General features: G+C 40.9%; 1 protein-coding gene and 1 long non-coding RNA gene across 25 annotated transcripts in view; both read left to right on the forward strand.

Annotated features, from left to right (window-relative positions):
• The window catches only part of ESRRG (estrogen related receptor gamma), a 471,650-nt gene that overhangs the window by 129,847 nt on the left and 317,419 nt on the right, over window positions 1–24,384 (forward strand). The window lies entirely within an intron of this gene.
• LOC310758957 lies at window positions 18,718–23,370 on the forward strand. The gene is made up of 2 exons (XR_014546132.1): window positions 18,718–19,341; window positions 19,706–23,370. It is a non-coding gene; the product is annotated as an uncharacterized lncRNA (long non-coding RNA).

Here is a 24,384-nt window from a genome sequence, read left to right on the forward strand (position 1 = left end):
AGCTGTGAGGTCAGAGCTCCCCCATGTATGTACACTGCAGTGTCAGGAGGGTGGTTCTGTGGCATTGCCCCAACATGCAGGCTGCTATTGATATTTTCTGCACTACCTGGAAACATCTCAGATTGAACCTTTGGGTCTTATGCCTATGTAGCAAGTGCTCTGCTACTAAGCTTTCCAACTTTTCTGTGCACATGCATACAGATCCCATCAAATCTGGGTTATGAACAGCCCCCTGAGGTTGTGTCTATTTCCTAGTTCCAAAAAATGTGGAAGTTGGTCATCTTGACTCTAGTCACCTGTGTGTAGTTGCCTTAGTATTAGCCTACTTTCATCATGCAACAGTTTTCAGGACCAAAGCCTTAAATTCCTAGGAGGAGAGGGATCAGAGCTGGAAAAGAATGGTGGAACGGTACATTTCTTATGTATTCATCTAAATCTCTAGCCTTTCTAGCCTTTATTTTTTAAAAATTGTTACCTTTAAAGTTGGTTTGAATTAGAGAATCAAAAGAACTATGGTTTAGGGCTAAGACTTGCTGTGGCAATTAGGTGGTTAGGACAAGCTGTACTAGAGAGGCTGATGTGGATATGCAGGAGAGGCCCTGACTTTGTGGGGAACTGCATGGGATCCCTCTAGTCTGTCTTCTTAATTGGAAGATTAACACCCACAAAGTGGATATAAACTGGTAACATGATGTAGAGCACATGCTTCTGGATAAAAGCAGAATGTCTGTTGGCCATGCATACCAAAAGACATAGCTTTGCAGATACACAAGGGCAGTCGCTTCCCTAGGCCTGCTGCTATCTTAGAAAAGCCACTGCTAGGATCTCTCCCTTGAAAGGGCTGCTGTACTGAAAGCCATTGCCAGGGATGAAGGAAGAAGACAAGTAAAGGCTGCTTGCCCAGCACAACCCGCCTATTCACAGAGTAGCAGTACTTGAGAGCTGTAACTGCCACCACTGATAAAGGGGAGAAGAGGGAAAGGGACAGAGGTGACTCAAGAAAGCACCAGCACCAGCAAAAACGCAGCCATAATCAATTCCAACCAGTATCTCTTAGATTGCTGGATGAATGTCATCTCCCATTAATATAGTGTGATCTATAACTGTTTCCCATCTTCTAGGGCTTCAGATGTATGCTGCATGTCTGAGTGGTAGGTTCAGAAATTTTAATGTCATTCACATGATGCCTGCATAGTCATGTGATGTTTTGAATTAAACAAATACTAGTAATAGCCAGAATTCTGCAATTGTTCGTTCCTGCATGGGTGTAGAGCAGAAGCTGTGGAAAGGTCATTCTCTGAGGAAGTTAAGCGAGCCACATCCTCAGGCTAGGGTGGTGTAGAAAAGATTGCTGGTGAGTCATCTGAATCTGAGTCCTTCTCAGGCTGACACTGAGACCCTAAGCTTGGGGATACCACAGCCTGCCTCTACCAATACTACAGTATTTCGAAAGCCGCAGCCACAAATCATGGGCATAAGTCTAACCTCCTCACAATATGCTTCTGTTTGTTTACTTATTAATTGGTAAATCATAGCTTGAGATTTATATTAGTGAAATAAAAATATATTCATAATGGACAAATTGTTGGATGGGAAGACAATATAATTATATACTTATGGAATTACATACTTTCCCTATGTTTATGAGGAGAAGCTTTTTAAAAAGATTCTTTTCTCTGTAGTCTGAAATGACTCGGCTAGATTTCTTTCCTGCTGCTAAGCAGAGCTGTGTCTGGCCAGGGACAAGGTCTGTCAGTTCTAGGGAATCTTCCTCCTTACATGCACTGGAACCTTTCTTCCTGACAATGTTTTTCTGCAGGGAAATGAAATAGGTTAGGCTGCCTATCCTTTGAATCACCCTAGACACTGCCTGTTCTGCAGTGCTGTTAAGCAAACAATGTACATTACTTCCAAAAAGGTGTTCGAAGTAGGAGCCTTATACCCCCACCTAAAAAAAGAGATATAAGGAAATGGCAGGTGGCCTGATGACATCTAAGCATTCAGCCAGCTGAATAGGTAATGTTCAAAATCATGTCAACACCTCAAAAATATGACATTGCCTTATATGTCACAGTAAACTCTCCATGCATTTTTATTCATCTTCTTATCACACATATCTGGAATAACAGATGTCAAGTTTTTACTCCCCCACTGTACTCACAAGTGCTAGAAACTTATTTCAAACAACAGAAATAAATCTAAGATTAAAGATCCTACCTTAGTGAGTTTTATTGTATCTTGGTAATTGAGATTAGACTACCAGCAGCAACAATATATTCTCATTTTGTGCTAGTAACGAGAGGGGGCCTTCCCACCCTTTGCCATGCACATCACAGTCCTCCATCGTCAAGTCAGGTTTTGGCTTGGTAAACTGAGAGTGAAATTAGATGTGACATTTTCTGATCTATTTGTTTAATTGCTGTTTTAACTGTTTGATTGTTAGGCTTTTTAACAGGCTTGCTTTATTGTGTATTTCAAGTACGTGCGGATGTTTTGCAATTGATTTTATACTTGTAAACTGCTTAGAAGCCATTTTGGCATGTAAGCAGTACAGTAAGCATGCAACTTACACAAGGGTTATGTTCTGGGGATCACACCTAAAGCCAAAATTGCATATAATCAAAACACATTGGGTTCAATGTTAGGTGGGATTGCCAGAACCCCACCCTCTTTCTGCCCCCATATATATATAATTTTTTGCCACATTTGTAAAGCTGAATTTGCACAAGTTAAATGCATGTTAAGTTGCAGACTTACTGTGTACAAATTATTATTATTATTACTATTATTAGATATAGATATACAATATTAATGCACTTAACACACACATTTAAAAATGTAAAGAGTAGCTGCAGAAGTCCTCAGGTACAAGAAGACCACAGTGTTTAGAGTGGAATAGTGTGCTTTAATTTAATGCTTACTAATGAAACCGACGAAGATAACCTGATAAAAGTATGGTAATTGTCCTGAAGCTGCTATTTGCATTGGGAGGAAAGCCTTCCTTGGCGCACTAGAGGCTTTCTCCTCATCCAAATAGCAGCCTCTGGGAGTTCATTTTCATGTGAGGCATGTGGGGGTGGGGTGGGGAGTATACTTGCGCTCTCCAACCCCTGTGGTCCTGCTGCTGTTTGGCACTGTGTCGCTGCTATATACATTTGTTTAAATGTGCACATTTACTTGCATTTCTGAATGTAACATCACAGCTTGTGTGGCCCTGAGTCATTTTCTTGAAACGTGAAGGAAAGAGCTTGGTTTTCCTGAGCCAATTTCTGACTTCAGATACTGCAGTGTACTCCTAATAATCCCAAACATAGCCTTTGCCTCCCTTCACCATTCACTTACCTGACTTGCTGAAGACTCCAGGAACAGCTCTTCCCTTAAACACCAAACTTCAGCATCCTCACTACTCAAAGCTGGAGAATTGGCCATCAACATCACTTGAACAGTAAAAGCATAAGCCAAGTAAAGCAGTGAAGTGTAGCGAATGTGAGGAAAATATTTTTACACATAATTTGTGAGTAGTTCATGTTTGAAGTTATGTCATCTTTCTCATTCTTTGAATTCAGTTGCCTTTCTGAAGCTCGATATATCTATTCTGATGTGTAGCAAAAATGTTACATCAAAGGTTAATGTTTGAATCCAGGCTTTAAAAAAAAGAGGGAGAGAGAACAGAGGGGTTGAGATGTTATTTAATGGAGGGAGTGTGGTAGAAACCCCCAAATGAATAAAAGCCCTTAAAAGCAACATATAAAAGCAAATAACAGTCTTCTTCCCCTGACGAATAGTTCAAAAAGTAGCCAACAGTTTGGATGTGATCTGTCGCATTGCATACAAATGAAGATACTGTCACTATCAGTTTCCTCTGAAATGCTTTGATCTGGTCATAAAGGATTGACAGCTATATCAGGACTCCTATTCCAGTCTGTATAGATTTTTCCACAACTGTTTCAGTTTCATAATTGTATTTCCGTATGAAATACTTCCCTCTCTCTCTCTCTCTCTCTCTCTCTCTCTCTCTCTCTCTCTCTCTCTCTCTCCCCCCCCCCCCCCCCCACATACACACAGTCTCTTGAGGCTTGGTACTATTTGAGAACTTAGGTGTGGGACGACATGTTAGCATGTGCCTCCATATCACAAAGTTAACTTTGGGCAGTTCCCGGAAGCAGATGGAAGAAACATTAATCAGTTGTTAAGCTTAGTTTCAAAAAGGGAGAGATGTACACAACTCCCAGAGATGTTCATTTCCCTCTCCCTTTTGTAGGAGACTTGAAGAGGGAGTTTTCTTTATTTTCAAATGCCCAAAATGTTTCAGAAACTGGTCTCTATGACATACTAATTTTCTATGTGCAGGCACTGGTTTTAGCAAAACCAGTGGAAGAAAGTCATTCAGTATCCAAACATACATGTTGTTTATCATTCTGACTTAGGAGTCAGAATCCTGCTTAGGAGTCCAAATCTACATAACAAGATTAATAATTGGAATCCTCTACAATTAGTAATGGAATCTACATTAGGTAAGACTTTGGCCCAATTTACTTGTCTTGCGTATAGGCACTCACATGGAGGAGCAGGGGCTGTTGTTTGAGCCCTAACTCCAATGCTGTGCCTCCATTATTGTGTTGTGCCCCTTTTGCCACACTGCCCCAACTGTTATGTGTTGAGCAAGGAGGTCTGAAAGGGGAAACTTTGACACCATGTGAGTGGCACACTTCTCCCATTCTGCACTTTGTCAAAGTACAGTCCGAGGAGGACTGGACCATTGTCATGTGCTTTATTATTATAATTTTTCAATTGCATACATAAGAACAAAACAGGAGCCTTTCAGATCAGGCCAGTGGCCCATCTGGTCCAGCATCCTGTTCTCACAGTGGCCAACCAGATGCCTGTGGGAAGCTTGCAAGCAGGAGGAAATGAGCCCAGCGGCATCTACCCACCTCTGACTCCCAGCAACTGTTTTTCATAGTTCTGTGGCACCATCCCACCAAGCTGGACACTCCTGGAGACAGATGGGCAGTCCTCAGGTTAATCATGGTGCATGTGCACAAACTGAAAATGAACTTGTAATTTGAATTACAAGAATGTAACAGTTCACAAGAGAGACTGCAAAGTTTGGTACACATCCAGACATTTTCAAACCCATCAGGTTTGGCTTCTGAACTGACAGCTTATGTGTTTTGGTGGCACATCCCCACCCCCACCGCCCGGCTAAATCTTTCCACACTTTAAATGGGAGATGATCCACTTTAAATAGGAGATGGACCACTGCCTAAATACAATCAGCTTTGGTATCCTAGTAAAAAAAGAAGGCTGATTTATTTACAAACATCCTCCTCCCCCATAACTGAAAATCCTTCTCCACTGTTTAGTATACAGTAATACACTAGAACAATCCTCTTTTTGTCACCTGCATGTTTATTGAGAGGTCTTATCTATGCTCTGCTCTGTTAGCTACTACCAGCAGACTGACAAGTTACATAGTTATAAACTGCTTATTGGATACATTTCTGTCATGGGTGAATGCATCCTGGTTCTACTGAGAACTGTTCAAAAAGTGATAGGTGTTGAAAAAAAGATTTTCCACATGCCAGCTCTTATAGTTAAGAGAACTGACCTGGTAGCATTGTGTGCTGCAGCTGATTTTTGAATTTCAAAAACTTGAATTTGTCTGTCTTTGCTGTTTGACAGGTCACCATCAAATAGGAACCACTGGTGTCAAAACAATCAGCTCCTTAAAAAAATTAGCCAACAAAGGAATACACTGAGCAAAAACATTGAGGGCTTTACATTGTGCTTTAATTAGGTAATTTTGGACTTATGCAAGCTGTCTTCTCTAGATGGTAATGTATCTTCACTTCTTCCAATATGTGGTAAGCTAAACTTGTAGGTCTTTTGCTTATTCTGCTGTGTGGGGCCTTGGATTCCTACAGAACAAAGTCTTGTCCTAACTCTGTGTTCACCATAGTTAAAATGATTTTCTGTCTCTGAGTAGTGTGAGATTTCAGGGGTTCTAGGCACTTTCCCAAGGTTTATGTTTCCTTTTTGAATGAGGCATAGTGGAGATTGTGGTGTCTTTATGATATATTATTTATTTACACATATATGCAACCTGAGCCTATGATGAAAGGGTTCATAGCATTATGACCTCAGGAGGTCCTTGTTTCCTCATAGCTGCAGCCTTGGATTCAAACAGAAATCAAGCATTGCTCTGTATCTCCAGCGTACTGCTTTTTCTCTAGCTCTCATCACTGTCACCTTTAACTCTTAACTCTGGTTCTGGCTTTCTAACTGCAAGCTTCAGGAGGGGCTCCACTCATTTGCCATTTTACATGGAGCCCTTTTTGTTTGTTGCACTTAATGGCCCATCACCCAGGTGATCATCTCATCAGAAAGCTAGCCTGGCTTATATTTTAGCACTTGCTGAATCCAGGGTTAGACGTGTCTCAGCATACAATCCACTTCCCCACCTAAAGTCATAACACTATTCTGGCACAGGAAAAGAAAAATCAATTTTTTTAAAAGTTAAATTAAAAAACTAGACATCATTTTTCATTGGGCAGTAATAGAATTTGTATTAAATTCTAATATTACTTATACTATGGCTCACATGAAAGTTGTGGTTTTAAAATATATATTGCTGCTTGTAATAATAGATCCATGGTTGCAGGCTATTTTAAATATTTTACAGTTCGTTGAGACACCATCTCCCTGAATTCTTAGGTTTGATCACAAGTGCAGCATCTCTTCGTTAATGCTGTGCAGGTTGATAAAACAGTTGCCGAGCTATAGTCCCCAAAGAAATTATTAATTATCTGGTTAATGTGCATCAGGCTGTGGGAGTATGAGATTAATCACCAGTGCTGGGATGAGTTGCTGAAGTGGATTTTGGTTTTTTGTCTCCTGTCACTCGGTAATGGCTTTTCCTTCCTTCACCATCAGGTGAACAGGTGCGGAGATGCTGTATTTTCATTTTCCTGTAGTCAGGAACAGCCGGTGGCCAGGATATGCCATTTTCTCAGTCCTGCTGCATGAGCAGTTTGCAACATGGAGCACTACCTGCTCAAAATGTTCCAGCTGCAGGAGATTCTCCTGGAATAACCAGTCTTCTCAAAATTCACAAACATTTAAGTGAGAAGGGTTTCAGGAAGCTCAAAGTGGAACTGGGAAATGCAATTATATTGCTTGGAATGTGTAATGTAACCATATTTAAAGAAATACTATGTGTGAAATTTACACTTACATTACAAGTGCATTCTTCAGTGAGAACTGAGCTCCTGTGGATTTATTTTGTCTGAATTTTAAGTTAGAACTCTTTCTAAAAACCCTGTCAGTGGTGTAAGATGAGATAAAAAGTGCGGTTGAGCATCACATGAAGTGTTCATCAGTACACATTTCTTCCTCCCACTTGTGACTTGGTGAAATATAGATAGTAATTTATTTTTATGAGACCTCACTTAAGCCTATGCACATTAATGCTTATTTAATGTATTAAGAAGTTTTTGATGATTTAAATCAATACATCCTTGTTGGTCACTTGTCCCTCATTTTGTGTGCTGTTCTGCTACACTTTGATGTAGTGGCATTTATCATATCAGATGATGTTGAAAACTATAATTCTTCATCCTGATCCAATAAATGCGGGGTGTAACTATGTGGATGGTTATGAAATTCCATTGCATTAAAATGGAGGAAAAGATCCACCCCAGAGTGACTTTGCTGAGAAAGAAATTAAGGTGAGAAATGGGATTCATATGGGCATGAGGGTAAGAAAAGCTAAAGCATAATTGTCCCAGATACATATCCTTGTTAAATTGAGTGGGATTGTTGCATTGGTCTCTTCAGGGAGAAGAAGTAGGATATCAGTGCCAGTATCCTTCCAGAATTTTTCTAAGAGAAGTAGGGGAAGCACAAATGAATTGTTATTGGGTGGTCTTGTGTATTTATAATACAATAAGTAAATAAATGCATATAAATAAGCTGCTAATTTTATTTATATTCCTGTCCTAAAGTTATGAGAATTATACGTAACACTGCAATGAATGCTTTTCACTCTACTGACACTCTAGCAGCAAAATATTTAAGAAGAAATAACAATATAGTCCTATACTTAATTATTGAGATGTCATTCTCACTGAGTTCAGTGTGACTTACTTCCAGGCAAGCGGGTATAGGATTGTTTCCCATCCCATCTCTGGCCTTTGTTCTTTAAATAAAAGTGTGTATTTTTAAACGAAAAAGAAAATGAGTGCATCATCTGCAAGTTGTGAACTTGGTCCTTCCCCCCCTTCTCTCCACTTGCTTAGCCTTTCGCGAGACATAACTGCCATTTATTAGTACCTATGAACTTCCTTATATGAGCTGAACAAGTGGAGCTAATTCTAATAATCATTTCTATTGCCTTGCCAATGATGAAAAGAAAAAAAGGGGGGGCTTCATCTTGTTGTAGCTGAAGATGTTACTTTAGAGAGTTTGTACATTTTATTGTAATCCATATTTATATGTAGTGCTTCAGACTAGAATTAGAAACTGTTTAGATTCTCGTGATGTTTCCAGTGATATTAATGTCTTCTTGTTTGGCAGACTAATGAATTATTTCACATAAGATTTAGGTGACCCAGTTGTGCTCATGTTTCCTAATGACCAAAGATCTCTTAACTGACTGGAGACCAGGACATGGGTCATTTATTATATGTATTAAGCAATCTCCAGGGTTTCATGCTTAGTTTACATCTGATTTGTTTGGATTTCTACTCCTTGTAGAGCTTCCTGGGCTCCTTCTGATAAGTAAAGTCAAGTTTACTTTGTTAAGCTCAGCAGTTCCCTGCAGGGAAGAGATAACAGAGGGAAAATGGGATCTTCAGGACACTGCAGCTTGCTTGCTTTTTGCACCCGGAAGCAAAGAGTGACTTGATTTTACAGCCACGCATGCACTTCTTACGTTCTCCATGTACAACTAAAGTAAATTTTGACAATAACGTGAAAGAAACACAAATTCATAGCTGTCAATATTAAATTAATAAAAAGGTGCTTCTCCTGAAACTGGTGAATGCTATTAGGATTTGAATGTCATAGCCACTTTTGCATAATGTGGTGAAAGAATGGTATGTTTCGTGAATAATGCTGGACAAGCAATTTTTTTGGGGAAAAAATAAGCCAAACTGCATGCATTTGGTCTTCCTTCAATATTTCATGATTTCCTAGGACCAACATATAGCCCATGCATTTGGAAAGGGACAGGGAACCTGTGGCCCTCCTGATGTTGTTGGACTAACTTCCCTCATCCTTAAAACAAAAAAAAAAAATTTTCCTTCCAGTAGCACCTTAAAGACCAACTAAGTTAGTTCTTGGTATGAGCTTTCATGTGCATGCACACTTCTTCAGATACAATATTGACCATGCTGGTTGGTCAGCCAGCATGACCGTTGTTTAGAGATGATGGGAACTGTAGTCCGAGAACGTCAGGAGTGCACAGGGGGAAGAGAATTTTTAGGGAACCCTAAATTCATGAACCATTTTTGCTTGTCCAGTCCAGTGTAAACCAGACATGGTTGGTATTGACTTTGGTGACTTGAAACTAATTTCTTATCCACATTCCAAGATGTCTAGAAGAATCTTGAGTTCCCCAGTTGTGCCTTTCTTTGTGATCATTACCACTGCCAAAAATGTTTTATGGACTGATTTTTCCGAAGTATCTATAGTTTAGAATATATACTCCAGTAATTGTAGTGAAATAGACTCTGCTGCACGACTGCTTAGGGTTCATGTACATGAGCACATGTGCAAGAGAAGTAGAGATGAGATGTATCTCCCATCACCCTCTGGAAGAGTAGCTTCTAGAGGCCCTGGGGAGGAAGCTGGATTCTGAAGATAAAATTGTCAAACCACTCACTCAACTTTTTTTTAATAAAAAAAATCAAAAAGGCATCTCCAACAGGTAAAAATAGGGAGAGAGAGGGATTTACTAGATAAAGGTAACAAAAAAAACCTGACAGTTAATGGGTTCTTTGCCTTCAGAATACAGCATAAAACTAATTAACCATACAAAGGATTCAGAGTTGTTTTTGTTTATTTTGCATTTTAAATCTGGCACCAGTATCGGATATGGGAATTTGATGTGCTTTTTGAATGCCAATAAGCTACTTGCTCTTCTTGACTGGGATCCAAGGAGCAGACAATGCATGTGCTGGGGAAGACTCTGTGAGTAGAGGGTTTTTGCTTTTGCTTGTTTCTTGCAGCAGCAAAAGGGTTTTAGCTTTTTCTTGCAGCAGCACCCACTACCAAACAGACAAGCCGCCTTTGTGTGACCTGTGGGATTCATTGTGGAAAAAATAACAATGAAAAAGAGGTTCCAGGTATGTCCATGCCTATTTATTTATTTAATATATACTTTATACCACTTAATAATTAGCAGTGCACATAAATTTACAAACAAAAAAATAAACCCTACACAGGGTTTTTCTCACTTTCTAATTTTCCTCAATACCTCCTCTGGCCATTTCCCCTCGAAAGAGGGGAAATTTTCCAGCTTCCAGCCACCTTTACTGGAAAGAATTCCCAGCCACCTTTAATGGAAAGAATTGCCATTGCTGGCATTCATTTACTACAGTTCTTCTTCCTTTGAATGCCACCGTGGTTTAATCTTCCTCCTCACTATCATACTGGACAATTTGGTATGTAGGGTGGTAATGTGTGCCCAGTGCTAAATTATATTGAGGCCTAGTATTGCAACCCACAGTCTGCCCCTTTGGGATTTCTAGCTTGTTGGGACATATGGCCAATCTGTGACTCCTGCCAGTGCTTCCACAGGTCTCCAACACTCCTGGTGCCTCACACCTTCCCCTTTCCCTGCTGGTAAGCCACCCCCCTCCCCCTCTGCTGGCTGTTCCTGGTTCAGGGCTTTAAAGGCTAAACTGCTACTTTAAACTGGGCCTGGAAATGAACATGCAGCGAGAGTAATTTGTGTAATATGTTCAGAAAGCTTTGTTATTGCAGCACTTTTGCTGCCATATTCTGCACCAATTGAGGTTGGTACGTAGAGTACATTGCAGCAATCCAGCCTAGATATAACCAGAGTGTATGTCACAGAGGTGAGGTCTGCTTTCTCTGGATAGGTAGAGTACCTGCAAAAGCTGGTAAAAAGCACAGAGTAGGGATGGGAACCTATGGCCCTCCACATGTTATTGGACCAACAATTCCCATCAGCCCCAGCCAGTGTGGCCAGTGGTGAGAAATGATGAAAGCAGTAGTCCAAGGACCTCTGGTAGACCACAGCTTCCCCTTCTCCTTTGTAGGGGAATGAAGAGAAATCATGGCAGAGACAGCTTACAGGTTTGAGGGAAAACTACTGATCCTCCTAAAAGCAGGGTCAAACATGCTCAAACACTCACAAGATGCCCAGTTCATACCAATGTTGCTGGTTTTAACATCTTTATGCGCTCCCTCGCCCAGCTTATCCGGAGTTTTGGGCTGGGTTGCCATCAGTATGCCGATGACACCCAACTCTACCTGTTGATGGATGGCCATCCTGACTCGGCCCCAGACACACTGACCAGATGTCTGGAAGCTGTGGCCGGATGGTTACGTGGGAGCCGGTTGAAGTTAAATCCTTCGAAGACAGAGGTCCTCTGGCTGGGACGGGGCGATATGGGATTGAGGGGGCAACTCCCATCTCTTGCGGGGGTGCAATTAGTGCCAGCATCGTCTGTTAAGAGTTTGGGTGTAATCTTCGATACCTCCCTCTCTATGGAGGCGCAGATTACAGCTATAACAAAGGCGGCATTTTTTCATCTCCGCCAAGCTAAGCAGTTGGCTCCTTATCTCTCTCGCCCTGACCTAGCCACTGTGATCCACACGACGGTCACCTCCAGACTGGATTATTGTAACTCGCTGTACGTGGGGCTGCCCTTGAGACTGACCCAGAAACTCCAGCAGGTGCAGAATGCCGCGGCGAGACTCCTTATGGGGTCTTCGCTGCGAGATCATATTCATCCGGTACTATACCAGCTGCACTGGCTCCCGGTGGAGTACAGGATCAGGTTTAAGGTGCTGGTTTTAACCTTTAAAGCCCTATACGGCCTAGGACCCTCGTACCTACGGGACCGCCTCTCCTGGTATGTCCCACAGAGAAATTTACGGTCTGCAAATAAAAACATCCTGAAGATCCCAGGCCACAGAGAGGTTAGGCTGGCCTCAACTAGAGCCAGGGCTTTCTCGGCCGCGGCTCCAATCTGGTGGAACGCTCTGTCACAAGAGACTAGGGCCCTGCGAGACCTGACATCTTTCCGCAGGGCCTGCAAGACAGAGCTGTTCCACCAGGCCTTTGGTCAGGGCGCAGCCTGACCCCCTCCTCTGGCAATCTGCACAGAATTTTGCTTAATGGTTGCCATCAATTTGATTTTAATTTGATTTTAATTAATTTTATAATGAATGTTTTTAGAATGTTGGATTATTTTGATTGTTGTTAGCTGCCCTGAGCCCAGCTTCGGCTGGGGAGGGCGGGATATAAATAAAATTTATTATTATTATTATTATTATTATTATTATTATTATTATTATTTTCCGTTATTTGTTGTTTCAACTGACTTTTTAAAATGCTGTATGATCATACGGTTGTAATTTGCCCTGGGACCTGGGTGAAGATTTGGTTAGAAATGTCTGAAATAAACAGTGCTGAATATATTTTTTTTAAATGTATTTGGGGTCATTTAAGGAGCCATTACTTGCAGCAATGGTAAAGTGACCAGGATGCTTTGCGTGATGTAAAGGATAAGCTGATTCCTTGAGAGGTTATGACGTTTTTCTATATTCCTAGCACAAGACAGAAACTTTTAGATCTGCATCCCTTGGCAAAGAAGATACAGATGCATTATTTGGGATAACTAAGTTTATCTCCTTTGACACTTTCCTGATATCTCTTGATCATTAAGGGCTGGATTAAGTGGTAAAACTTTTCTTATGTGGCTGTTATTCAGCTTATGCTTCAGATCTTTTTACAAAAGAGTTTGAGTGCTTAAAGTTTCCCATTTAAAAAGAAAAAAATTCAAGTCTTATGTGTGTATTCATCCTGTCAGAGGCGAGGCAAGGTTTAGATGAGCACTTAATGACAGCTTGAAAATTGTAATACCACGTGTTTCCTGCAAGCATAGTCTGTCTCACACAGGCAAATGGCCTCTATGCAGTTTTCCCCAACTGTCTCTAGGTTCAGGATTTGCATGGAAAGAGATGGATAACCAGCTGATTCAGTTTCTGTGCTTTACAGTAATACTTCTAGGCACCACACTGATTAAATACATTTTAGTTGCAAAGAAAAAAAGAAAGGAAGGCACAGTGAAGGCAAAGATGGTCCATCAGAGGGTGAAAACATCCCTGTGTGAATTCCAGCAAAGTAAAGCACAATGTGTGTTGTTTACTTTGTTCTCATAGAAAGAGAGTATTAGGTAGGCATATATATACTCATTGAGACCGATGGTTAGAACTTTGGCTTGCATTACAACCCTCATTGTTCCAAAAATGCTATAGGATCTAAAACAATTATTGAAGCAATGAAGGGTGCTTTGTTTTGTTGTTTTTCAGCTGTCATGATTTTCAAGACCAATAGATGATTTTAAGGGCTGGCTGGGTCCACATTTGATGAATAACTGTTTTGGAATATTACTACAGAAGTGATTAGAATAAGTGCACCATTCCCATGAGTTTTCATTAAAAGTATATACAAGTCATAGCTGCACTACAGCTGGCTAAAATAAAAAGCCATATTGCTGTTGCTCTTAGCAGGATGTGAATTTCATCAGGTGTGTGTGTGTGTGTGTTACACAGAACATTGAAATACGGTCCCCTTGCTTATGTGGCATTCTAGGGATTTTAAAAATATTTTTCATGATTAACAAAAGTACATTGTGTCTCTGTTTTCAAGACATAGAAACTTTCATGCACACCAGTTAGAGTCAATTTGAGACCTTTTTGTTATAGCCAATGTGCTAAGGGGGAAAGAAAAGTAGGGAGAAGGAGGAGAGAAAATAGAGAAAGAGAAGGGGGTGAGGGGGACAGTAAACTTTCATTCCATACAAAGTATATGAGTGGTTCTTTTTCTATGTTAAGCCAGTTTCCCATTCTGCCCTAAAAAGACTCTAAACCACATTATTAAAGATGCATTGGAGATGGGTACAGTAGTAATGAAACAACAAACACAGAAGCAGTCTCATTTCACTCAACAATAGGATTAACCTGGATCCAATTGTCTGGTAGCTGTGCCCTAAACCTGTCATTCTGTCAATAGCACATCATTAATGCTGGAGCTGAAACTGAATATTCGTTGGATCCACAGGGAAAGGCATCCCAAGGGCTGTAGCAACAACATATGTGGCGGCTTGGGCACTGATGATACTCTAGGTCAGGATGGTGGTTCTGTTGTTAGTCTTGAATGGAAGATAAGAGAAGGAGGAAGAGACTACCTAATCTTCCTTTTTTCTTTCTTTCAAAGAGAGAAATTCACTGGAGTCATTTACTGATGTTTATTGGTGTGGTAGCCTATCCCTCAAACCTGTACAGAGGACCTGATTCAATGCTGCTGTTAGTTCTCCTCATTCTCCACCCCCTGTACTAACAAATGTTTGCATGCTTTTTCCCTAACTCCCCAATACATTTTTTGGGGGGGGCAAAAAGAGATTTTATTTGTTCATTTATTAAATTTGCATACCACCCTTCATCTGTAGATCTCAGGGTGGTTCACAACATAAAAATACAAAATGCACCATAAAAACAATACAGTACAGTACAATATAAAACACAAAATGCATTATAAAAACAAGGGGCGAAACCACAAACCAATAACTCCCCACCCTCTCCCACAAACACCTGTAAAAGTGGTATAAGATGTTAATCAGCTAAAGGCCTGATTGAAGAGGAACGTTTTTGCCTGGCATCTAAAGGTGTATAATGAAGATGCCAACCAAACCTCACTGGCGAGCATTCCACAAATTGGGATCCACCACAAAAAAGGGCTATTCTCATGTTGTGATCCTCTGGACCTCTCATGGGGGATGCACACAAAGAAGGGCCTCAGATGATGATCACAGGGTCCAGGTAGGGTCATATGGAGAGAGCCGGTCCTTGAGCTGTTTAAGCCTTTATAGGTCAAAACCAGCACTTTAAATTGGGCTCTGAAGCTAATTGGCAGTCAGTGCAGTTGGGCCAGGATTGGTGTAATATGCTCAAACTTTCTTGCTCTGGTGAGCAACCTGGCCGCCAAATTCTGCATCAACTGAAGTTTCCAAACTGTCTTCAGAGGCAGCCCTTACGTATAGTGCGTTGCAATAATCTAACCTAGATGGGAATCATTTGTTTGGTGGGAGGGTTGAGCTTAAAGTTAGCAAATGTGAACTTTTGGTTCAGTTCTATTTGTTAGGCATAGATGTTATTCATCACTATATTAAAGTCAAGTCTCCATTTGGCTGTGTAGGTATAATGGTGTCAGGAACTGGTTAGATGAAGAGGAGCGTTGGGAAGCACCAGCTGGTGAATCCCCAAGGGAAAACCCAGAGGAGGAATGCTCAGAGCCAGGGGGTTGGTGGTGGGACACTGAGGAAGGGTCAGAGAAAGAAGATTGGGAGGAGGGGCTGGATGCTGAAGGGGTAACAGGGTTTAGTGAGCAGAAAGAGCCTGGGGCAGGGAGCTGTTCAGACTCTGAGGCTGAAGTAGAGGAGGGGAATCAAGAGGCTGCTGAAGAATCCAAGGAATCTCCCTCTCCTGCTGCAACAAGCTTCTCTCCTCCTGGTCTCCAAGAATGGGCAGAATAATGAGGAGAGCAGAACAAAGGCCAGAGGTGTGCAGATGCAGTTTGAGACTGCTTGGGAAACATCAGAGAGAGGAGGAACCTTAGAAAGGGTGGAAGGCAGGGACCTTCAGTTCTGGCAACTGATTCATTGGGGCAAGACCTACTGGGTAGTTTTGCTGAATTGTAGGCCATTTATTTGAGTAAAGAGTTAATGTCTCTGAGAATGGAACTTGTGTCTTTTGTGCTGACCTGCATCTGACTCCAGCCCTGACAAATGGAGTGTCTCAAGACTATCAGTATTTTTTTGAAAGGGCTCCTCCTTTAGGCTTCCACATTTTAAGTGGATTAAAGTGCTCTGTGGTCCTAGAACAACAAATCCACTTTTTGCAGTTTTGAAAGTGACTGGGAGATGTATTCCAAAGTGTAGGATGAACAAATGTCTAATGGAAATGCAACTACAGTGGTACCTCGGGTTACATACGCTTCAGGTTACAGACGCTTCAGGTTACAGACTCTGCTAACCCAGAAATAGTACCTCGGGTTAAGAACTTTGCTTCATGATGAGAACAGAAATCGCGCTGTGGCAGCAGGAGGCCCCACTAGCTAAAATGGTGCTTCAGGTTAAGAACAGTTTCAGGTTAAGAACAGACCTCTGGAACGAATTAAGTACGTAACCAGAGGTACCACTGTAAACACCCTGCAAGCAAATAAGAATAAATGTTCAGTAAAGACTGAATATAGTCTAACCTCTGTCTAAGCTTTGTGCAAGCAAATCAGGATGAATGCTCAATACATAGGTCATCTGGAAGGGCCCTCAGTTCATGTATGAACATTATGATTTAAGCCAAACTATCCCATTGTATCTTAACTATTGTTTGTTGTGTGATTTTATTGGTGGCAGTTATTTCTGTGGCTTCAGTATACTTATATCAGCTTTGATTCTTTTTTCCAGAAGGCCAATAAACAAAGATGAAAAAAGAATAAGAATTGAATGTTTTGAGTAGAACTGGGGTTCAAGCATTTTAAAGTTGTCATAGTGTTTTGCAGATGTTGTGATCCCTGAATCCAGCCCCCCCCCCCAAGGTAGATTCAGATGAAGAGACTTGCCTTGGCTGAACATGACATGTTTCTTGCTCCCACTTCCCCTTTGAGCCTCAAACCCCAGTAGAACAGGATAGCAAGACACTAATGGTTTGTATCCTAGACTGTGTCTCTCTTTGACTTCCTGGAATTCCTGTGCAGTTCCTGCATCATTGTTGATCAACAGAATTGTACATGAAAGACTCTCTTCATCTGTCTTTCATCCCTCGGTTGAGGATGTCCCTTTCATCCTTTTCCTAAACAAGAAATCAAGCATGGCCCAGTGACAGTTTTTGTTTTTTGTTTCAGATCTCTAGGTAACATTTTAACGTGTGTCATGTTCACCGCATAGCATCATAAGTAATATTCCAGGAACTACTCTGTTGCTTGTTAAAAAGAATAGGACCCCAGAGATATCTTTTAAATATGTCTGTAAAGTGAGAGGTGCCAAGAGAAAGATAATATGGCTGATTATAGTTATTTACCTTACATTTTCATTCGCCTTTAACTGGGTGTAATTTAAGGGCATGAAATCTCTTATTGGAACTGTATTTGCATTAAACAGCTCTAAGCAACCATGAAAGTGCAGAGGCTGAAAAATTGACAGGCTGGGTTCCTAGAATCCCAAAGTAGCATTTTTGTAACAGGCATACAAACAAATCAAATAAACATGTTTTGCTTCAATGATTTAAAGAATATGGTCTTTGGGGTAATTTGTCTTTCTTTCTGTTTTTATTTAAAGAAAAGGCTATCATTTCTAACCTTCCTTACGCCTATCTCTAGTTTGCAGCTCCTCTTAACAATCTGTAGCAATTTCCAAACCAGCTGTTGAGATTGCATAGTGTTGTGTCTTGAGCTAGATTTCCATGAGCTATCAAATCAGGCTTTAAAAAGGCAACATTACCTGGATGGTAATGCACCACGTGCAGTTCTTGTGTTGCTTTTGCATAAATGCATATACATTTTGCTTTTTAATTAAAAAGGGGTATTTAGAAAAGCACCAAATGGGAATATTCAGGAAATTGAAAAACTTGGGTGCTCAAAACACTTTTTTCTTGCCCACTCTTATCTTTTTTCCCCCCTTGCATGATTTGTATTTTATACTGAAAAGAACCACACTAACCTGAAGATTCATTTAAACAAGCTCATGGGCTTTTTGAGAAACAGTTGACAGATGTAGTGGTGGCAGACCACCAACAATTTGCCACGTTTGAAGGCCTTGTGACTTTCATTGTGCCAACCTAAACATGCTGCTTGTCACCAGTGTTGACAATGTTGTCAACTGCCATTCTGAAAGGATATGTGTGTGGATGATGCCCTCTTGTCATTTGCCTCAGGCATAAACTGTGTTGGGCCAGTCCTGGGGGAAGTCATCAGTTTAATGCAAAATATCTCTTTCTTTGAGATTATGTCAAGCTAGCTCCATAAAGTTATGTCTCTGCATATCTACTGGGGCTTCCATTCTGTATCCATGCCTTTAGTTGAACCATGGGATATTCAGACAGATTCCACAGATGATTACTTAGAGTCCAAGAACCTGAGGCTTTTCACTCAAGCCTCACTAAAATGCATAGGATTGCAGTCATTATGTATAGCTGCTGCCAAGCTTTTACCACAAGCATTTGAGTTTAGTTAAAAATAAGAGGATTGATCTTTACATGAAATGAGATATTGGCAGTATATCTATAGAATAAATTCTACAGTATTTGTGTTGTTGTTTAGAATACAAAGTATGCATTAATTTGAGAAATGATTCCTTCATTGTAGGTTAGGCTACCACCAGGGCTTTTTTTCAGCCGAAACTAACTGCAACTCAGTTCCAGCGCCTCTCAGGTAGGCTCCATTGCCATTGTAAGAGAACAAGGGAGGTGTTCATGTTGTGTTCCAGCACCTCTTTCTAGAAAAATAGCACTGGCTACCACAATAATGGAAGGGATGCGGGTGGCGCTGTGGTCTAAACCACTGAGCCTAGGGCTTGCCGATCAGAAGGTCGGCAGTTTGAATCCCTGCAACGGGGTGAGCTCCCGTTGCTCGGCCCCAGCTGCTACCAACCTAGCAGTTCGAAAGCACGTCCAAGTGCAAGTAGATAAATAGGTACCGCTCCGGCGGAAATGTAAACAGCGTTTCCATGTGCTGCTCCGGTTTCACCAGAAGCGGCTTAGTCATGCTGGCCACATGACCCGGAAGCTGTCTGCGGACAAACGTTGGCTCCCTCGGCCAGTAAAGTGAGATGAGCGCCGCAACCCTAGAGTCGTTCGTGACTGAACTTAACCGTCAGGGGTCCTTTACCTTTTTTACCACAATAATAGTACATTTTTGTGGGACCAAAATCTGGCATTGATAATAGTCATTATTCGATCTATTCATAGATACTAGCTATATATTACCTCCAGGATCAGAGGCAGCAAGCATCTGAAATACCAGTTACTTAAGAACAGCAAGAGAAATGTATTGCCTTCCTGGCCTGACTGGAAGCATCTGGTTGCCACTGAGTGGTGGTGGGGGATGCTGGATGAGAGAGGCCTCTGGTCTGATCCAAGAGGGATATTCTTAACTGTTGGAGGTCTCAGGGTCCGTCTCCACATTCAGAAGAATCATGTGAATACAGCAGGCCTGTGCGGGGAGGGGGTCAGCCAGGTACACTTGCCCTGGGCTTTGGTGGGCTAAGCTTGCTGGGGGGCCCTGCCTGTGGCCTTCCAGACTTACACTGTCATGCCAGGAAGACCCCATGCTTCCCAACCAACCAGAGAGTTAAAGGGTGAAACGCCCCTGGATGAACCACTGCAAGGCTTCAATAGTAAATTCTGGACCTGCATTACTGCATACTAGTGTGTAGTGTCAGATGAGATTAGGCAGTGCTGCTGTGGTGGCACATTTCATGGACAAGACTCATGCCCCGGGCCTCAGCATGGGCCAGGAATTCAGAATACCAGCAGGGGCATGTTTGAAATCAACCGAATCCCCAAACAAAAAACCTCTCCCCTCCCCACTTTTTGGAAAGTCAGCATGTTAGGGAGAACAGTTCTAGCCCAGCCTGTTGGGAAAGGGAAGCATTCATACTCAGCTGACCTACTTTTGTTGATTTATAGTCAGACTTGTGAATGCTCAGTTTAATGCAACATTTTAAGAATAGGCTCCAGACTGATAGGTACCTAAATCCCCCTTTCAAAACAAATCTTCATTCTCTTTGAAAATTCTCTCCAGAGGTCATGATCCTTAGTATCCTTTCTTGAAGTAAGTTCCATTGAAATGGATGAGAGTTACATCAAAATACATCTGTGTTTTGTCACTTTTCAAAAAGTAGCTTTTAAGCCTGGAAAACACAGATCATTTGAAAATTAAAATCTATATTGCCTGCTCTCTAGCTTTCTTAGTGCAAATAACGTGAATATTCAACATCTTGCATATTATATAATATTGGGGCTGTCCTGTACACTCTCTGTCTCCTCAACCCCCTCATTCTAGCCTCTCTCCCTCCTTTACAAACACAGTACATTTTAATTTAGACTTGTCAGTCCAGACCTAATGAATACATTCACAGTAATGTTTTCATCTTCCAGAGGTGAACTTGACTTAGAAATTGTCCCTGATGATATCACTTTAAAGACTACTTGAGCTACTGGTTTAAGAAAAGTTCCTGTATTTTGTACTATTGTTACTGAAGAAAAGGCTTCAGTGTAGTCAGAATGGTAGCATTTGTAACTCAGTGCAGCATATTGCAACTAGGTGTGTAAGGAACCATAATACAGAGCTTTCCAAACTTTTCATGTTGGTGGCACACCTTTTAGACATGCATCATTTCACAACACAGTAATTCAGTTTTACTAGCAAACCGGAGGATAAACTAACCCCTTTTCAGCCCCAAGAGGAGCACAGGAAGTGTTCATGTGACACACAGACACACTGGAACCGACACACTAATGTGTCGCGACACACAGTTTGGAAAGCTCTGCAGTAATATTTTAAGTTCAAACACATGCTCTTTAATATTGCATAGAAAGGTAATTTAATTTAGAAATGAATCTGATTGATTTGTATAAAAGTGCAATAGCACTCACAAACAAATGTACTACTTACTTTCATCATATAATAAAATCATCCTACTATATTATTAAATTGGACTAAACAGAATGCTTGTTTCCATGACACAAAACAAAGTAATGGCATTTGATGAATAGAAAAATAGAGGCAGTGAGCTCCCCTCACCCAGGGCATTTATTATCCTGGGCAACAAGTTGAATATCATCTCTGTGTTGGTCAAGGGCTAGCTATTTCCAGAAATTCACAGTTAGCCCAGAGCAGTCAAGAGTTGAGTGAGGGCTGGGGCAATTTCATTGGTATCTTATGTGAGGCAAGCAGGGAATAGCTGCTTCCTCTCTACTCCTCTAATCTCCCTGCGACATTTGTATCAGTATTGCAGTGGTGCACCAGCTTTAACTAAAGGGAATTATTTTCTATAAGTATTAGGATAGTGTACCATGGATTATAGGGATATTTGCAAACCGAATACAGTACACTGTTCTGGGCAACATGCACACACACATGCATACTCACTCAATCCTGCCATCAATTGGGGTTGAAAACAGCCTTCCACCGGCAGTCATGTGTCAATTGGACATGCGCAAAATGGTTGCCCCCTGTATAGTTACTATAAGGGCTAAAGCAGACAGGAGCCAAAAGCATTGCTTGCTGATGCATCTCTTTAAGTAATAATAGTAGGCATGGGGAGAGCTGCAATTCTCATTGGGACTATGTTACATGGCAAGGAACTATTGACATATAACATGTAAAAGGATTTGAACTCTCAATAGCACTATATTATGTTTTGTATTATTTAATAATACTCACAGCCATAACTGCAGCAACAAGAAGGACTGATCACACAACATAATATCCACTAATAGTTTAGTGTGTCTGAGTCACCTTAATTTTCCAAGTCCTGTAAATTGTCACAGTGTCAGAGACTAAAATAGTTAACAGAAAAGCCAGATCAGAACTATACAGTATCATGTCTCTAAAAACAAGTTAGAAAGTTTTTTTTTAACTAATAGGGATTTTGTTTCCAGGCTAAAAAAAAGACTAAAAATAAACAGCTGTATAGTACTTCATTAAGCTGCCTGCTTGGAGTGATTTTTCCCATTGATTAGTCTCAGAGCTAATGCTGGTTCATTCCTCATTTCATTGCTAATTAACATCAGCTCTGCTCCTGACCACTTGACCGCATTCTCTCTATGAACATGTGCTGGTTTGGCAAGTAGCAAATACTGTTCCTTCTTACAGAGTTTAGGGGTATAAATTGCTATCAAGCATGAATTTTTCTAACTCCTTCCTCAGGAAAAGTTAGGGCTGTTTCTGTGTAAAGAGAATATACATACAGAATTTTCTCACATGAGTTTATAAGAGCTGCTGGATGCACAAGCAATAGCGCACATGCAGTGAATATCTTCTGAAAGTTTGTTTTTCAGCAGCTCTCATGTCAGACCACCAAACAACTTTTTGGAAATCCAAAGGACATTAAAATTGTGAACTGATGGTGGAGGAGCAACTTTTAGGAACGTTACAGTGCATTTGGCATGATAATACTGATCTGGCATGATAGTACTGTTGGAACACTCACTCTACATCAAACGGAGGACAGCTGGTAACTCTAGTCAGACAATTGGGCTCATCTTGTTTTACCGTAAGTCCAGTGGTGGCCACCATTTTTGTCAAGAGCACCACAAGTCAAGTCCAAAGTATGAGACAGTGCCATCTAGTGCACACTGCAGTACATACATAGCTTTCAATTCTTTGTGTGGTTTGTTTGTTTGTTTTTGCCTATAATGTGCTAATCTGAAGAGTTGTAGCACAAAAGAGGCAGGCAGTAAAGTAGATGCTTTACTCGATTCAATATCTAGGACTAGAGGTCCCCATGCCATTATCTAGGACTGCTTTAAACCACATTTGTAGTGCCCAGGCCTTATTGGCCACCCAATCCAGTGGTAGATGTGTTACAGCTTGTGGGTCTCATTGGGAGCTTGTGGAGGCTGTTTATCTGACAATTGAACTATCTAGGACCATATCCCTTCTAGACACTATTTTTCAGATGTGTTGGGTTTACATGCCACTGGAAACTAAGCTGTTTTATGAGAGGCCAGCTACCTTTCATGGTAGTGAGCTGACTTCCAAGTGTGGGAGGTAGAAAGGGAGGCAGTCTTTAAAATTGCTATCTATTTAGTGCTTGTTACCCTTCACCATGGGGTCCCAGAGTGGGCTGCATGCAATTAAATAAAATCACAAGATAAAATAAAAAATACTGCGGTACATCAAAACAGCAGAAAGGGTGGAATTTATTAATGCATTTTGTTACAAACCCCTCAAAAAGTTGTATTATGTTGCTGCAAGAATCTAGTAACCCCTTGTATATAGAACAAGGCAACTGAGTCCCAGTATCAGTGTCATGAATATGCTACGAAATGTAATATGCGCATTGAAAAGATACTTGATTCAATAAAAGTACATTTAGTGGTTGCTGCAAAGCATCATGGTCTTTGTCTGCTGTATAGAGCACTATAATACTATATACAAAAGAAAGAACTCATGTTACTTGAAATACTCTTAAAAAGCAAATTTTTGAGATATCTCCCATCCAACTTTTTTTAAAACTACAATTCCCTTCCTTCCCCTCCCTTTCTTCATAACACATGTTCCCGCTTTATCCTTGGAGCACTCATGTTTTGCTTGCATGCTTCCCATCGGCATCCGGTTGGCCAGTGCTGGACTAGATTCAGAAGGGCTCTTCTTACATTCTTAAAAAAGAGTGCATGTAGTGGACAGCTTTTAAGAAAGAACATTTTCAGAATACTGGACATGCTGTTGCTGTATTATGGACACAGGCAAGCTGTGAAGATTGAATTGTTCCAAATGCAGAGTCCTAGTAGTCCTAAGTATAATTTGGGGGCCAGGAGGATCATATAGGAAAAAGGAGAACTGTGAGCAAAACAATGGGAGCTCATATCTCGAATATGTGAGTATATTTCCCTTTACTTCTGGTTTACTGTTAAGGTGCTAATGCCAGCATGGGACACACGGCCATCTGGACAGTTCCATTTTTGAACAATGGAATGAATTGGTACAAGACAGGGAGAGAACAGAAAGCATTACATTGCAGAAAGCAGAATGAAATTCTAGAATTGGCATGGTTACACACAAAAAAACACACGCCTCTAACAACTTTAATGAAATTAGTTTGCTTCTGTTCTGGGTGAAAAGGTCAATATTTCCATAAAACTTAAATGAATGGGCATTGTGGAAAACAGCTACTAAACTTGGCACAAAACAAATAACTTTATCGTATAGCCTTGGGTCAATTCCAGATCACAGCATTTTGTTTTAATTGAATTGAGTATTGCATTTCAATTTGTGAAAGTTATTTTTTCCATCTTGTTCTTACATTTGGAAGCATTCATATCTCCGGACTAATCACAAAGTCAGCCTTGTACAAATCTATCAGTTGGGAACATTCACTGGAGAGCAAGCATGCCTCAGTGATAATC

The sequence above is a fragment of the Podarcis filfolensis genome (assembly GCF_964270895.1).
Source record: "Podarcis filfolensis genome assembly, chromosome: 3".
NCBI lineage: Eukaryota > Metazoa > Chordata > Lepidosauria > Squamata > Lacertidae > Podarcis > Podarcis filfolensis.